Below are 18,111 nucleotides of genomic sequence, written 5' to 3' on the forward strand. Positions count from 1 at the left end.
TGCAGATTTGTGAGGAGGGAGACCGAATAGTGTTATCAAAAGTGAGGCAGAAGTGTGACTTATTTGGTCAGGGATTTGGACCCAATTATTGTAATATCAGATTTAGTTGAGTTGGAAAAAAGTTGGCGTGCATCCAAGATGTAATATGCAGTTGGTTAGAGTGGAATGGGTTACTGTGGTGATGGATTATGCAGAAAAGTACATCTAGATGTTGAAGGCATAGCAGTCAAAGTGAAGGCCATGACAGTTAATGATGTTACTGAAGAGGGTGACATACAAAATGAACAGAAGAGGAACAGACACTGAACCCTGGGGGACACTATTCTTGCATTTACTGATGTGAATTAATTATTTTCTATTTGAATGATAGGACCTTGACCAGAAAAGGGCAGTGCCAGCTATATTGAGGGAGGTTTCAAATTGGGAGAGAACACCGTGGTTGATTGTGCCAAAAGCTGCAGTGAGGTCAAGGAGGATGAGGATTGTGAGATGTCTCGAAACTGAGGAATGGAGGGGCAGGGAAGACAGTGGAGGTAATGTTGCTGAAAGCATGAGAGCAAAGCTTTGCATTTGTCAGTAGTGAAGAAAAGGTCGACATTGTTGTGTTTCAGTTTTTTGTTTACTGTGGAGAAGCAAGTGTTGTATGAGCCCAAATAAATTAAGTCTAAATGAGGTGTGAGTAATAGGTAGTCTGTGTTAGTTTTCTAATGAAGCCCTTCAAACCGGTGCTTGCAGGCTTTAATTTGGCGAAGTTAAGGGGGTTATTGTAAGTTCTGACCGCTGCCAGCTGATTGAAACAGACAGAGAGTATGTTGTTATAGTCACTGACCAGATCAGAAAAATTGTCAGAGGGGCGATGAGGTAGACAATTTGATGATGGAGGATTAAACAATTGTGGGTGAGAGGGATTTGAAATTTCAGAAGAATATGATACATTCCTCTTTTGGGATGGGGATCTCAGTGTCCATGATAAATGCCAGGTGGTTAGATATGGTGAGTTTGACGCTAGACCACTGTGAGACCAGTGGAACTGACCAGATCCAGGATGTGACCATGGTTGTGAGGGAATAAATGTTTGTGTTTTCTAAAATTAAATAACATTAAACATTCAGAGAGGTCTGTGAGAACAGAGGAGTTTGACTTGGGACGGTGCAGATGATGGAAGTGCAATGTAGTTGGGCCAGACAGTTTGAGGGTCAGGTGTTCAAATGAGTAGGCAGCAGTTGGGGTTGTTTCTGTAAATAACAAGTGACTGACTCTTTGGTCTTGTCTGTTGATATTTATAATTATATTTGTATTTATTTATTTTTTTAAATATACAGTATAGCCACACGTTGTCCTTGCTATAAAGTGGAAGGGACACACTGATTTTCTGTAAAAGCTCAGAATGTACCTTTCCACAGGATCACATTTAACAAAGGTGCAGCACTTGCATCTGTGAAACAAAATCTAAGAGTTGTCTCTTTGGCTCATGTAACTCTTGAGATGATGGACTCCCATTTCCATATGCCATGAGTTGGAGGCATTAATTCACACATTTCCTCCAAAGAGGAATTAATTTCCCAAGACACTAAATGGAAAACACATCATCAGGCACGTAATCTCATTGAGTTGTTGTGGCCTGATTTGTTTTATTGTTCTCGCGTATGCTAAATCATAAGATACCCCATGAGATGATTTTGTCCAATGGCATCCTCAGCAATTTGTAATTTAACAAAATCTAAGTTCAAATCTGTTTTGAAGAGTATATAAAAGCAACAGCAAACCAAAAGCAAACAGTTAAATATAGATCATGGTGGATGACCCCTTGTGAAATGATTATGTTTTAAATAAAATCGACTTCAATTTAGAGACTCTAAATTGATGAAGTTTGGATTAAGCAGAATAAAGGCTTGTGGTTAAGTAATGGTTTGAATATTATGTCTATTGGCATGCACTTAAGTTACACAGAGGGAGAGATCCATTGAGGTTTTATTTATGTATTTAAAACCAGGGATCAACCTTCATTTGTCATATCTAGACAAAACAGGCACTTCCACTTGACAACAATGGAACTGCTTCAGCATGCTGGTTCTCTATTTTGTCTGTGATTCATTTGTCATTTGTCTGTGTAGAGCACTTTACTTGGGCAAAGAGCTCAGCTCGGTGAATGGGCCGTGTGCCAATGAAAGGTTGGCATTTGGTGCCTATCTGTCATTACACCCCTACCCCCACAACAGCACACACACACACACACACACACAGTTGTGTGCACTACTTGCCTTTAGACTACTCCATGCTTCAAAAAGCCAAGTTCACACTTCATGGGTTTTAACACAACATTCCAGTGCCAGAATAGTTTTGAAACTCTCCAACAAAGCTTCCTAGTGTTATCTTCACTTGCCAATTGCTATGTGTGAACTCGTCAATGATGCTATCACAGAGACTTGCTGATGCACTGCTGACTCCAATGTCATTTTCAGCCTGCTCCTGATCGGAGACCAGATACAGGGGGAAGGCAGTAGGTGGAAACTCATTAACAGGAATATATTCTTTATAAAATGCCTATACAAATTAACTCTGCTTTGTTGCATGCCACGGGTTGCAGGGGGTTGCTCCAGTAAAATGTATAAATAAATGCTGAACTCAGTCCAGTCTTTTGAGTGACCCACTTCAAATCACCTGTCCTAAGGAAGTCCAGAACCTCATACACATCCTCACAACTGCCATCAAATCAGATATCAGAAGCTCTGCCTTGAAAATACAACAGTGAGTGGCTCACTGGATTGACCAAAATGACAACTTAAGATAACTTACTTCTTAAACTTTTCGAGGGGTCTTCTATGTGTTTTCTGTCATATTTGACCAGTTTGCAGTTGCTGTTGCCTCCATCAATCTAGACCTAAAGGGAATCACTTCCTGTGTGCAGCGTGAGAATGCTGAAGGGTGAAAATGCCACTATCCTGAGAATCACAGAGAGACTAATGTGAAGCTTAACCCATAGTGTGAACTCATGTGACAGTGTTTCAAATGTAACAGGTATGTGTTTATGGTACACACTTATGTTACACACTGCAGTTTGAAGACATAATATTTCAAATAATGTATTTCACTGGGAGCAGCTTTAACTGCTCTCAGTATTATGCGAGGGTAAGATCAGAAAAGGACGGATTAACCTGCACATGTTGCAATTACACAGAGCAGCAAATTACAAATCTGTAATCGGATTGACATGTTGCTCCATTTCCTCCATGATTCACTTGCCATTTATCTGCATCGAGAGCTCGGTAAAAGAGCCCACTGAGGTAAACAGGATTTGGCAGTGATTTGTCATCAAAGCTCTACTCCTCAATATGCGTGCACCCACATTACCCCATGCGTTTCCATCTCATCTTAGAAGTGCAGATGACAGAGACAGAGCAGTGTCATCACTTCTAATTTTCTTATAAATCATTTTAAAGATACACTCTTTCACATGTAGGAAACACAACATAATATCTAGTGCTCCGATAAATTGAAGTGTAATTAGTGTATGATATGCAAACACAATATGTTTATCATTTTAGATAACAGGTGTATTCAATCTACATGGACCACTACTATAGAATAATCAGTTGAGGATGGTGTGATTACCTCATCTCATGGACTCAGAGTGCTCTTGTATGACAGCCACTTGGATCAGAATAAATTATCTCTTTGCTGCAACAAAAAAACAAGCACATTCAACGCTCCTTTCCAGCCAAATAATCAAAGAAGCTATGTAATGAATCAGCACATCCCTCTCACACACCGTCAGTTCCTTCAGTAGCACCCCAACACAAAACAGCATTAAAATCCATAGTTCCATTGGAGACAAAAACCCAATGTGGAGGATTATCCATTCAGCAAATTAGGCCAAAGAAAAACAGCTAATGTGTTAAAATGGGAGAGAAAGGGAAGCAAGAAAAATCTTTACGGGTGTAACAAGATACAAACATCCTGATAATCAGCTTTTAACAAGATGAGTGACCATGGCCTTTTGTCAGTGAGTTGAAACTACACAATCAATGGATGTGATTTAGCCACACATGAGCTCCAGGGCTCCATGTAGCTGGATTCTGGATCTTCATTTATCAGGTACATGTCTAGCACAAGACAGCAACCCCCTACTTGAATGAGGCTGATCAGTAGTAGTGGCATAGAGGTGGGTGGGGAGTTTAGGGCAGGCAGAGGAGGATGAAGGTGGAGGCAATTAGTGCAGACAAAAAAGGAAAGACAAAGAGGACAAGCAGGAGGAGGGATACACGGGGGATGGAGATTTGAAGGGAGTAGAAGCCTCTGCACTCGTCCACTGCCCTGCTGTCAGGTAAATGTCAGCTGGGTGTTTTACAGATGAGAGTGTAGCTGTTGGCATTTTGAATGCATCTCCTACACTTTATCCTTCTCCTCCCCGGTTACTCATTCGCCACACCGTGTCTTCTCTCACACAGAAGAGCACCTGACATTATCTAAATCTGCTGTACTTTCAAAAATATCAACACATTATATTTTTGGGAAGAAAAATCACCTTTAGAGGAGTTGCTTACTGAAATTATCAATGACACATTGATCTTAAGGGATACTGTGATATGCTCTTTGTGTCATATAATGCAAATCTTGATTTCCCACCATCATGGAAAAAAACTGTAGTGCAAGCCTCTGCTAAGGCCACTCTATATATATATCACCACTAAAATTCATCCACAGATGTTTCCTTATGCTGCTCACAGAAAAACACCAGAAAACCATCACTAATGCCCAACTGTAGCCTTAGATTAAATCAGGCCCTATGGCCAACTCCTGTATCTGCCTCCTTATCAGTGTATGAACCAAAAATGCAATGAGTTCTACTTTGGCCCATACTCTTCAAGGTTTTGTGAAAATCCAATAGGCCAAGTATGTTTTCTTTAATTCTGAGATCAGATTAAAGCCACTTGTTTTTTCTTTCACCTTCTTCACTGGTATACCTTAACACAACAGAATTCCCAGAGTAACCTAACCAATCTATGTTGTCCCCATAGTGGAACAAAGAATATAGAAGTAAAAATGTTGTGATTTAAGAGTTTGATTTGTTTTGTATGTGGTAGTTATTGATTATTGTGGTTTACAGTTTAAATAAATACAGTCTTTCTTTAGATTCAGAAGATATGTGCTTTACGAAGACCTTGACCTTGACTTTTGGCTTCACCATTTGGAGCACAAGTTAGTATTATTAAATTTGACAGGATTCTCTCAATGTGTTCTTAAGATAACACAGTCACACAGCAATAACGGTTTAATGGACTGACGACCCTAAAACTTCTCTTCCCTCTAACCATGGCTGACACCAGCACAGAGGATTAAAAACCTGTTAGAGTCCTGCTGGTAACTGTTCACAGACATTTTTAAAAATGTTTGTCACACTTAAAACTCAAAAAACTGACATTAATTGACGTGAGAGAGGTTTGATTTTTCCATGCAAATCTCAGTGTCTCATTATCAATTTTCAGATTTGGACTATGGTCACAAAAACCCAAAAGTGTTTTTTTTTAGCCATCATTCACATTACTTGCTCCTTCATGTGCAATTTAGCTTCTACCCTGAGGCTTCCAAAATATTTTGAACATTTTTGTACTACTAAAATGAATACTACCACCATTGCAATTCCCCCTGAAGGCCAAGGAGCTCATGAAAAATTAATTTTGGAAGCCTTGAAATATTTGTACTCTGCTCATAGGAGAGGGAAAACAAAAGAGGTATTTTTTTGAGACAGGAAATGCATGAAAAAGAATTCACTGGGAGAAATGTGAGCATGCCCACAGTCGGGGTGTCCTGATGACGTTGCACTGCTTGCTTAATTCCACTACATTCTCTCTGCCATTGTTTGTCCGTGTCTGAGAATGTAGGTCAGTTTGAGGCTATTGACATTTTGCTGAAAGGTAGATTTAGACTGCTGCACTGCTTGTCATGGCTCCTGACTCACTGGCTGGACATTGAGTTCACACGCAACCCCAGAAGACAAGCCTGAAATTTCATTCCCCTTCTTTAGTCTGCCTTCTGTTAGCCCCGGGAGAGCAAGCACAGGTTAGCACTTTGCTTCAGCCTGCAATTATTAAAACACTAAATCTAGTGGGAAAAATGTCCTTTAGCTTATTATCATTGTATTTGCCCCAAATATATTCTGTGTATTAAACAGAGTACCACAAAACACACGTTTTCTTTGTGCAACTATACTTTAACACCTGTCTGCATTTTTCAGCTTGAATGAGGGAGTTGCATTAAAAGACATTTTTTTAAATTGTATTTTACAAAATTGTGTGTCAGAACTGAATTAATCAGCAAATCAAGAGTCTTTCTGTTCCACGAGGGTGTTCCAAGGAGGCAATGAAGACAGACTTGCTGCATGGGGAAGGTGGGTTTTAGGGGACAGTGAGGTAGTGGCCTCAACTTCATTGATTACATCATGAAGAAACCAGAAAAAAGACACAATGGTCACTAAACAGCAACACCCACCGGACTAACCCAAGATAAAAGCCCTGGGAATTTAAGCACATGCTATGGTCGTGCACATGAGATAAAGTGGTTAATTCACAACAACCAAGATTACTATATTTGCCATGTTATGTGAAAGGTAGCATATCCTGCACCCCCTCAAATTCTTTTTTTTAATTTTATAACTGCAGACCAGATTACCAAATTTGTCTAAATTCCTTTTGCTTATGGGTTTCTGTCTTCCATGAGGAGTGACAAAAATATCTCGAATGAAAAGTAACGTATAAGAATGAAAACTCTGTTTCTCTGTGGTTGTGGGCTTTCTGCCGTGCCTGGGTGTCAATCTGACAACTGTGCAGGGAGACATAGTTTAGACTGTGTGGATGCAACCCTGATGTGACAGTGAGGTGGAAAACTCACAGTGAAAACTATAAATGGCATTTTACCTAGTGACTTCTTTCCCACTAACAGGTAAATTAGACATATTTGGATATTTGTGAAATTGTTTCTTATATTATTTGTCAAAATTACAGCAGTTACTTTTTTATAAGCTCATGATTAATTAAGATGACGTCAGCATAAAAATGTTACTGGCACAAATAATTCATCTCGGGCCTGAAACAATTTTCATCCAGAAATAAAGGCCTTTTTATTTCCCCACTTTTTCTTCGTGTGAATTGTGCTGTAGATCTGACGAGATGCAGAATGTTAAATTTACATTATACTTAATAATCGCAAGGGCTTCTTGTTCTAAATGCTTCGTGTGCTCACGCATGCATGAGGTTGGATCGCAGAGATGATTTGTAAAAACAATAATAGAAAAAAAGAGAGATGAAGACCTTGGTTGTCAAAAACACAGCTTGAAGGATATATGAGTTTAATCTCCTGTTATGTCAAAACAGATTTAATTTTATAGCTTGAATTATCTTGGAAGTTGAAATATGTTCAATGAGGTGTCAGTGAAAGATGAAGATTTAACATGTTTGATGAAAAAAGTCACTGATCCATTACATCAGCCACACCTCAACTATTGTATTCGCCAGGATTCAGACCTCTGAATCACCAGAGATTTAATGAAATGACCATTCAGTCTGAATATCAGGCTACTATTACATTGCAACAGCAGCCAAAATGTCAATGGCTAATTACTAATTGTTACCTCACTGTGGTTCCCAAGGTCTCAGCTAATTGGCCATTTAGACCCAGGGAAATGGCAGCGCCTCAAGGACACTCACCCCTGGATACCTGGGAATGAGCAACCCGACTTTCATGAAGACAGAAGAAAATTAATCAGTCAAGTGTGAGCAGACACAGGGGGTAATGGGTTTGAAGACCTAGTACAAGGTATGAGCGCAGATTTAATGGCTCACGTTAAATGGTGAAAAGGGTTAATGGAGCCTGGGTTCGTGGACTTTAGTGAAATTATCTTGAGCTGTTTAAAACCACACAAGATTATAAATGTGTGTAATATAAGCAAGGCGATCTAGAAGCTTGACTCAGTGATGGGAATCATCAAACCAAATGGGAATAAAAAAAAAGGAGAAGAAGCTGTAGCTTGACAGTGTAATAGAGAAGAGGGAAGTGAAGTGAGTGTCAGTGGGGAAGATAATGTCAGCTTTTTTTTTTTTTCTTTGTCTTCCCCATAAGTGTTTGATGTGACTGTCAATGCTAATATCACAAAATAATAATAATTTAGCCTTGTAGTAGTTTCTATGCCCACTACTGAAAAAAAAATACTGTATCTGGAACTCTCATTGTTGAAACTATTTTTAAAGAAAACATTTGACAGCAGTAACAACATGTGAAGCAATTACTTCCTGCTCTGTGGCGGGGATTATGGGTCACTATTAGACATGTAGTAAAGCAATGGCAGACAGAATCAGGCATCAGCTGCATATAAAAATTAGCAGATCATGGGTCTAGCCAAAAGAATAATTTGGATACTCGGAACACTAACATCATTTATCTGCATGTCTGATATGATTGACATGTCTCATTTCCCAATTTAGTTTCAATAATAAAGTTGTAATAAAAATAACCTATGGTCAATTCAGACTCTCCTCCTCACCCCATCTGTAGCTGTGGATGATGGGAAGAGGCCAGAGTGCCTGGAGAAAACCCACAAGAAGTGATTTCTGACTCAAGAACCATAAACAGAGCATCTGGAATGTAAAAGGTAAGGTGGTCTACTGTAAATATTAGCTCAGGTTGTTGATATAATAAGCCGACGTAAGCCATGACACACAACAAGGATGATCTTCACATAATGAAAGAAGTTAGACAAGTTCAGGATGAAACTTTCTGTGATATTTCCACCTGTATGTATCACACATGAAAATATAATATTTGAAGAGGTGGAACATCACATTTTAACATCCTCTTAATATTTTAGTTTAATATTGAAAATATGTAATGTATAAAATAGTGATGTTTTGCCTTAGTGCCTTTTTTGTGTTGCATAACCAAACAAACCAGACCAAATGATAGATTAATTATTCATTCTCCTGTCTCCAAATATCAGAGGCTTGTTCTTATTTGTGGCATGAAGAGCGAAATAATAAAGATGGCAACAGTCAGCACTATATGGGCTCTTGCACCGAGGGCAGCCGGCACACAGACAGTTCTATTTCCAGCCACATTCATTCTGCACTCTCCTGAGATGTAGACCAAGTTTTATCCTGTGCAACAGAATGTCAGTTAAAAAATAACATGTGCATCACTTTTAGCAGGAATGCAAAATGAATGAAGTGGCAGAGGCAGGCTTATAGGCATAAAGGAACAATGACCCTCACCGGCCCAATGCAGCCTCCCAAGACAAGAGACTGCTGAGCGGTTAATCCCGCTGTTGAATAGATTCATGGTTCGGAGTTTGTGTATCTGTCATCTGCTGTCAGGTTCAGTACAGTGGGGTTTGGAGATGACAAATCCTTCAGGCAAATTGAACCAGGAAGAGGGTTAGACTGCGGACAAAAGCAATTTCCACCTTTAGAAACTCACTCCATGCACACACACAAACAAATCAGTGCTTCAACAATGAAAATCCACAAATTGTAAGTGCATTTGTTATTGTTGCCCTGTGACAGTAATAGATTGTACTGGTATTTCCATTTTTTTTTTCTTTTAAATGATTCACGAGGGATTTTTTTTCTTCATGGTCAGCGTTCTTCCTTGAGAAGTCCAACATAAGAGGTGAGGATTACGCACTTTAGTACAACACGGGGTCAGTCTTTTTACTCAGTATGTCTACAAGAAGAAATCTGCAGGAATGTGCTCTTTGAGATAATGATGGTAAACACACAAGCAATGTAGTCATCACGAGGCACTTCGGCCTCAATTTGTTATTGAGCTTTCCTTAAACCTCTAGCCATAGCACAATGCTCATATTGCCACAACGCTGGGCAAAAAAAAAATTTGAACAAGTGGGTATGACACAAGATAATAGATAAACACGGTCTCGCCAAAACCATGTTTCTGCACATGCCTAAATATCAACTAATAAAATAAAAAAATAAAAAAATAAAAAAATAATTTTGTAGTAATGTAGATTCAGGAATCTAATATATCTAATATAATGAATCAAATGTAATTCATTCATGTCCCAAGTTTCGAGTGCCACTGAGGTTTTACGTTGCAAAAGTGGTGATAAAACACTCCTAAAGTCCTTAAGCAATTCCCATTTTACTTTAAGAGAGAACAATTTGAAGGGTCGAGTCCTAATTCCATACGATCATATGTATCATAAGTTTCTTTTGGTGAAAACATGAAATGTTTCATCAGGACAAACATCCCTCCAACATGCAGGACCAGTGCAATAGCATGAGTCTCTTTTGAATACCACTGATCAAATATCCCTGTAGGTCAAGAAATCAACAGTGGTTCCTTTTGGACATCCATGAGAGAAAAAGGCAGGGATAAATAGAACCTTTGGACCACATTTAAACAGATTGAGGAAGCATACCCAATTTTAAATGTTTCTGTTGCTACACTACAGGAAACAATATATAAATAATTTGCACACAGCATGCACACAACGCTCAATAATTCAAAACTTAAGCATCATAAAATATAATGTGACTATGTTATAATTGCCTCAGTCACTACTCAATTCAATATACCTAGAGCTGACCTGGATATTGCCTTGTTCTTCTTTACCCTGTGATGTGTGTATTCATTGTGTATTCTATGCTTAATACTTTGCAGTATACCAGTATTTGCTTACTGTGGCTTCTCCAGACAATGATCTGGTCTATTCAGACACAAAAGCCATCAGACATTACATAGGCTTACGTGCATTTAATGTCCAGTCCGACTGATACAGTCATTTGAATTCACACACGCAGCTCCTATGGGTAAACTCCTCATAAATTCAGGGCTGCAGTGCATGTGTAAAAGCATTAGAAGTGATAAAAGGTTTATTGCCTTACCAGACACATTATTTCTCACATTGGTGCAGCAAAATCTCCTATTATACCACATCCCTTAGGTGTTTGATTGGATCTGGTGAAGAAGGAAGACCACTGAAACACACAAAATTATTCAAAAATCCAGACTACTCAAAGATGATGTGACTGAATTTGTTTTCCCATCTCAGCTAGTAAGATGTGTATGGCAAACAGATTCATTCACACCTATGACCAACACAGAAAGAAATCCCCTGCAAAGCTGATATGACTTTACTTACATATTGTATTGTATATGTTATGATTTATTCATCAGTGAACAACACATTGATAGAGTCAGAGTCATCAAGTCATGATCAATTTAAGAGTATTGGATTGATGCAAGTAGTCAGTAGATGTAGTGAGAGTGTTGCCTCAAAACATTATGTGAGAATAAATTGTTACATTTATTGAATACGTTATCGTAATGAAAATAAACATGATCATGGGGTTTATTCAGTCCATTAGGTTCAATAGTGTTTAAATTGTGAATCCAGAAAGCTTCCCTTTTTAACAAATGTATAATCAGGTTCCCCCCTGCAGGATTTCGCAGCACTTTTTCAATACCAATAAATCTAATGGAGGTTGATGACCCATTATTCTTCTCTACATAATGTCTGGCAATGAGTTAATCTATATTGTAATTTTAGAAGGAAGCCTTATGTTCAGCAATTCTCAGTTTAAGATTGTCTTTTGTCTGACCCACATATATCAGGCCACAAGGGCATTTTAAGACATAAACAATGTGTGTTGAGAGACAGTTAATGCAATCTATTAACCATATTCGAGCAGTGTGCACATCTTCCACATGCATAACTTCCGATGCACTTGTTGAAATGGGATAGTTAGCTCTCGGTGTAGCCCCAGGCCAGTAATCATTGGTTGTGTTTACGTGAATTACTAGTGCATGTAGTGTAAAACAAACCTCCAGCCAAATTTGCATGAGGAAAACAAAACAAAACTTTGCAGCAAAAGCTAGGCAATCTGATGAAAAATGTCTTTCATTTTCACCCACTAAATAAACACACCTAAGCAAAAAGTGAAAACAATCTTTAAAAGAAAAGGAAAGGAAATTGTCAAACAACTGAAACTGCACAATGAAATGTCAAGGTCTGCTGGAGGGCCAATCAGATAGGCCCTCCAGCAGACCTTGAAATTTGTGAATTTTAGAAATAAGTTCACTTGTTTTATGAAAACAACGGCCTATTTTGTGACTTCTGCACAGATATTGCTACTTTATATCACTACGAAAAATGTGATATAAAATGAATCATAACTTTGACTCAACAACACTTAAGAAGACAAAAAAAACACAATTTTTAAAGCCTGAATATGTAACCTATAAACATACACCCCCAGGATATCCATATAAGGAGTTACAGTATGCACCTGTGGCACAGAGCCGTGAGCACTAAGGTATTTAGATTGTCATCTGCCCATGTTCATTAAGATGCATGATGTCTGCATACAGCCATAAATTTGGATCTGCACTTGCTCCAGATAGGACAATTTTAGAATTTAATCTGGGATCAGGTACAGTGTTGTCAAACCAATGTGGATCCTCATAAATGTTCTGTAAACAACTCTGTCAATAGGCACAGAATGGGGAAATTATGGAAAGACCATAATGGTAGGGTTGTAGATCCTGGAAAAACAAGCAGGCTACATTTTCAATTAAAGAGTCCAAGCGCCCTTTCTTCAGACTTCCCTCCGAAGCTACGCTTCCAGAGCACAGGAACGTGCAATGAACACGGATTCACGAGCATTGCACAGCATCTGTAACTTTCGGTACTTCTCGGTGATCCTAACCTTTTTTCGATACTTGTTGAAAGCGATGCAAAAAAACAACAAATACTCTCAAAAGATCACAAAGACATAAAGTTAACCTATCTGTTCACTAGACACGGCATCACAATGTCATCACTTTGCAGCCCGTTCTGGGCTTTCAGTTGTCGCCACCATTCAAACGCAGCACCGATGTTCACTCCGGATGGTTCTGCATCAGCCTTTTTTCTTGGCAGTAGCTTTCCCAAAAAACCTCTTTCATTTGCGACCAACACCTGTTGTTGGCACCTTTTCTGCCATAACATACATAACAACTGTCTTGTGTCTCATTGAACGTTTAGCAAGCTAGCATAAGCTCTGGCATTGTCTTCTGAGCATGCGCTGTTAGTGGTACGCGTATAAGGGGGAGGGGGGGCAGATGGCAGTTTGATCGATGCATCTCGATCTAATTATGTCATTCGGGCTGTTCAATATGATTGGATTGGGTTTTTACAGACTTTTTTTTTTCATTTTGTGACAATGCAATCATTAATTGGTTATAATCAGGGTGTGAAGAGGGTTTTAAGCAATACAATAAAATATGCTCCAGAAAATGATCTCCCACCCTACCTTTATCTCTTCTGTCCTCTCATTTCATCATAATATAGAACTACCACTTTTTTTCTCATAATTTATTCAAGTGATCATAAGATTATGCATGCAATGCCTGCCCTTTCATTGTAAGGAGAAGCTGAATCTTCGGTCAAGTGTTATGCCACACTTGAGAATTTAGCTAATGATAATGATTATCTGAATTATGTTGTGATTTGTGTTCTGTCGACTCAGTTCAGCTTAAAATCTTTAGCTGAGGCTAAACAGCTGCAACTTACTGATTTAAAAAAGATTATAATTATAATAAATGGTGGATATCTCAGTTTTGGTTTGATTTGTTCCAGAAAATTGTTATTTTTTCATTTATATTATATTATATTTTTGTTAATAAATGCAAAAAAATTACTATTGCATTAACACTTAAACTAACATCTCTCTCGAAGCAACTTCTGCCCTATTTGTTGTCCCACATCCCAGACATAGATCTGCCATCTAATGCTACACCCTGACCCGCCGTATGGCGCCAGCATGAACACCACAGGCCAGTCAAGAAGGCAGGGAGTTAGGGCATCGAGAGAACCCTCTGCATTTCAGCCGGCTGAGCAGAACCCGAGCCCTGGAATCTAGTGGAGCCTTGTATGGGGGAAGAGTGACAACAGATCAATACCTGTGATTAATTAACTTCTAATGAGTTCATCTGAGCGTTGAGAGACACTGAAAGTTGGACACATCCCATCATCTCTCACTCTCTCTCATGACCTATCCTGTGCCTCATCCTATCTCTCCTGCTTTTCTGCATCTATTGATCTGATCTGAAGACAAATGAAGATCATCTATTGTTTTTATACATGTCACCCTTTCCTCTTATGGGACTTTTTATTTTATTGAACAGTTTAATAGAAACATTTGAATTTATAAGGAGTGCAATGACCTGGAATGGATTATAGGTTTCCTATCCAGGATCAATAGTTGTGTTGGGTTGCCACACAATACAGGTAGCTCATTGTATCATCCTAACCACATAGCATGGTGAAGATCGATTCACATTCAGCTGACCTGATTTCCAGTGGCCACTGAAGTTAAAGAAGCATAAGCTAGGGTAAAATCAGTGCAACATACATGTGATTACCCAGAAAAAGTCACTGTTATACGTCAGAAAGGGAGAGTGAAAGCCACGCGTGTTGAAGCAATGGAGATGAATGGTCATGTGAATCGGGAAGTGGAGTGGGGAGTCGAGGCTCCCCTTGTAGCTAGGTCTGCCATTTTCTCTCACCATTTCTCAGCTCTGAGGGCTCAATGTGGAGTTATTTGTCTCACAGTGAAATTAGTAATTGTGCCACCATCCATCATTGGCTGACCTGCTATTGATCGCCAGTGCACCTTTTCTTTTCAACTAAATTATATTATGGACAAAAAAAGAATAACAAATGTCCATGCCCTGTGAATGGCCCATACTTTTGCTTACCTCAGCAAAAGAATCAGAAAAATGTCACCTTCTCGAGACAGGTCAAGCAATTTTATTGAAAGAGATTAGAGTAGTTTTGAGGATGACAAGTACAGAACAAGTTTGAACCAACACAGACTTTGAAATTTGGGGAATATCAGCTGGCATGGCTTGTTATCTGCCAGTGACACCTCAGTGACAAATGCTGTGTTCTGCTCCCTTGTGCTAAACAATATACGGGGAACATGCTGATATAAGCATTGACTTGAAAATGTTTCAGAGGTTTGGCTCAACATTCTGCACCCAAATATAAACTTTCAATTTTAGCTATCAAAATGCACCGCAGTGCACCAAAAAGAGGTCAAGAGCAGCCTTTTTTCCATTGCACAGTCAATAACAAACAGACACTGTGCACACGATTAGACTCCTATTGATCACTGATGCCTCGTGTCTACCAAAACACAGTACATAGAGGTCACTTGTCACTGTCTATTCGCCGGTGTCTCTCACAATGGTATGACTTCAATAGGATTTGCTTCTGCAAGTTAGATTATGAGCTTAGTGGATTTCAGGCAGTGTATGATACAAATACTGACATGATACAGGCAAACTGTGAGAGGCTGGCATGTAGGAGATAAATACAGTATGAAGGGCAATGAGCATATTTAGGACGTGTCAATTACATCTTTCAAACTGCAAAAAGTCAAATGGATTGTAGGAACTTATTGGTAAAAACTGGTTGCAACTTCCAAAACCTGCAGAGAGGCAGATTACAAAAAAAACAAGATTACCATTAAGTATGTTTCACTAGGAAAGGAGTTAAAACGAAGTGGTGCACGACACACAACCTCTGCATGTTGTCTGTGCATGCATGCTGGTTAGTGCAAAGTGACAGGATGGAATGGCAAGGTTCATGTATTAAATCCCCCTAGGAGCAGATCCGCACTAGGGTAGGGCAGTGAAATACACAGCTTTCTACAGAGCCCACTGTCACATCTGACCAACGGGCTTCACTCACATTTTCCCATTTACAAATCCCTAATCCCTAACCTCAGAAGTGGGACACTTCAGCAGAATTCTCTGCCATATAATCACAGTACAGCAAATGGTAATCCCAAAGGCTCCATGTTCTCTTCAAATGTACTGTACATGTTATGTAAAAACAATGTTTGTCCTGTGGTGCAGTCTTGCAGTGGATATGCTCAGACTTATCTGCTTAGTTCAGCGGGGGATTGGGATGACGTTGCTTAGATGTTTTGTTGATTACACATGTACACAATGTGCTATACGGTCCTGGAACAGGCGTACAGTGTGCTCTGATTGACAGGCGCAAAGAGATGGCCGGTAAAAAGGTAAACAGGGTCGATGAAAACGAGAGATGTCAACAAAGCAAGCTATTGCCCCAAACTGAGTGGGGAGTCCCATGCAATTTCAATATTCCACAGCAATTACCCCATTTAAATTCTACGATTGGCTGTGTACAGGAGATGCCAAAGACAAGACTGTTGGAAATCCTCTAACCACGCCCCATGCCAATAACTTGCTGCCAAAAGTTTCATAAATTCTGAATTACATCATAATTTTAATAGGAGGAATTGGTTGGTGAGATTGTGTTGTTGAATGAATTGCCTTTGCGAAGGTTTTAGTTCAGCTGAAGAAAGGGTTGCTCAGTTTAATGCTAACAGTTGGTTTTTCGGTAGATCAACTCCTGTCTTGAATATAAATGCATGAAGAGCAGATTGAAGACAGGGCTATAACTTTCCCTTAAAATATATGGTAGCAGACATTAACAGACATATTTCACTTTAGACCTTTTGTACACAGACAGATAACAAGGTACATTTATTAACGTGGATTTATGGAAATCCTTTTCAGATTTCATCTTGTGTTTTGGGTGTACTGTATACCTGCATATTGCGTCATCTCCACAGCAGTGTTTGTCACACATACACTTTTATGAAGCGATAGTGCACCCTCTTTTTCAGCGTCTACAGACACAAGAACTTGCTCCCATATCTGTTACTCTATCATTATCTCACCCCTCCAGTCCTCCTCACCATCCCAACTCGATATCTCGGTGGATTGTGTCTCAAACATTAGATAGCCTCTCACTCATCCAGCACGTTGTGTCTACTTCAAGTGTCTTTGCACTGTGGACTTTCAACTGTGGATGCCCTAGGCACCAAGCAGAGACCCGAGAAGGCCTGTGGTTTGGCCTCCAATCTATCATATCTTGCCTGCAGCCATAGAGACAGAGAGAGACAGAGAGAGAGCAAGAAAGAGAGAGTCTCCTTCCATCCACTTAGTTATTTGCTGCAGACTAACACACATCACAAGTATTGATCGCATCAATGAGCCATTGAAGCCCAGAGCTTCTCAAATTGCTGTCACATGTTTACGTGTGGAAAAATAGCACCACTCCAAAAAACTGAGGCCACATGGCAAATGTGAGGCAGTATTTATCAAGCCTGGAAATGACTCCTATCATTTCTAATGTAGGATTGTTTTTAAAACATTTACTTTCTGAAATAAAGAATGAAATAAAGAAATATACTAGTGAATACTTTACTAGTATATTATAACTCAACCAACAGCTGTAAACACTAAACTAAGAAATAAATAGTATCAAACATGTTTTAGTATTGTGTTTTCACATATACTTCATAACACTTCAGAATAAAAGAATTATAAGTTTAGATTTGATTTATATTATTAAATAATGAAGTTGTTTTTAGTCAGAGGTGTTTATTTTTAATGTCAGTAGCCTGACATTAAATTAATATTCTTTCATTACATTACATGATCAGGACAAACTGACAGCACAGCTGGTTTCAGCAGGCCAGTTTACAGCAACACAGGAAACATCACGTCCAATGTCCATTGTTGGGTTGGGAGACTGACAAAATTGCAGGAGTCCCTGCACTTGGGTGTGTATAAACACCCTCAGAAACATCTTCATATGAACAAACGATTGACCTGTTTTAGTAACAACAGGGTTGTAAGCGTGAGTTCCACAACACCACACCCGTGCTTTTGTCTCACACGATTCTCAAAACTCTCTTCAGGTATTAACTCCGCAAACAGTGACACTGCCTTTCCCTTTAGCAATGCATAGGAACAATGAGTCTCTCTGAGAGTGTGAATCAACCATTTTTCAAACCTTTACTGTTGGCAGAATCCCAGCTCTTCACAAGCAATGCCATGTTGACTAGTTTTATTCAATAGAGTAAAAATCTCTCTTTTGGGTCTGAAAACAAGTCAGAGACACCATCCTTCACCCTTTCCCTCTGCCAGAGGAGCTTATAAATGGACTGTGGGCCTCTATTAGAATCTGCATATGTGATTTATTGAGCCTGGTGAGACCTCTGCTGCAACAATTGGACA

The sequence above is a fragment of the Solea senegalensis genome, linkage group LG5 (assembly GCF_019176455.1).
Source record: "Solea senegalensis isolate Sse05_10M linkage group LG5, IFAPA_SoseM_1, whole genome shotgun sequence".
NCBI classification, from domain to species: domain Eukaryota; kingdom Metazoa; phylum Chordata; class Actinopteri; order Pleuronectiformes; family Soleidae; genus Solea; species Solea senegalensis.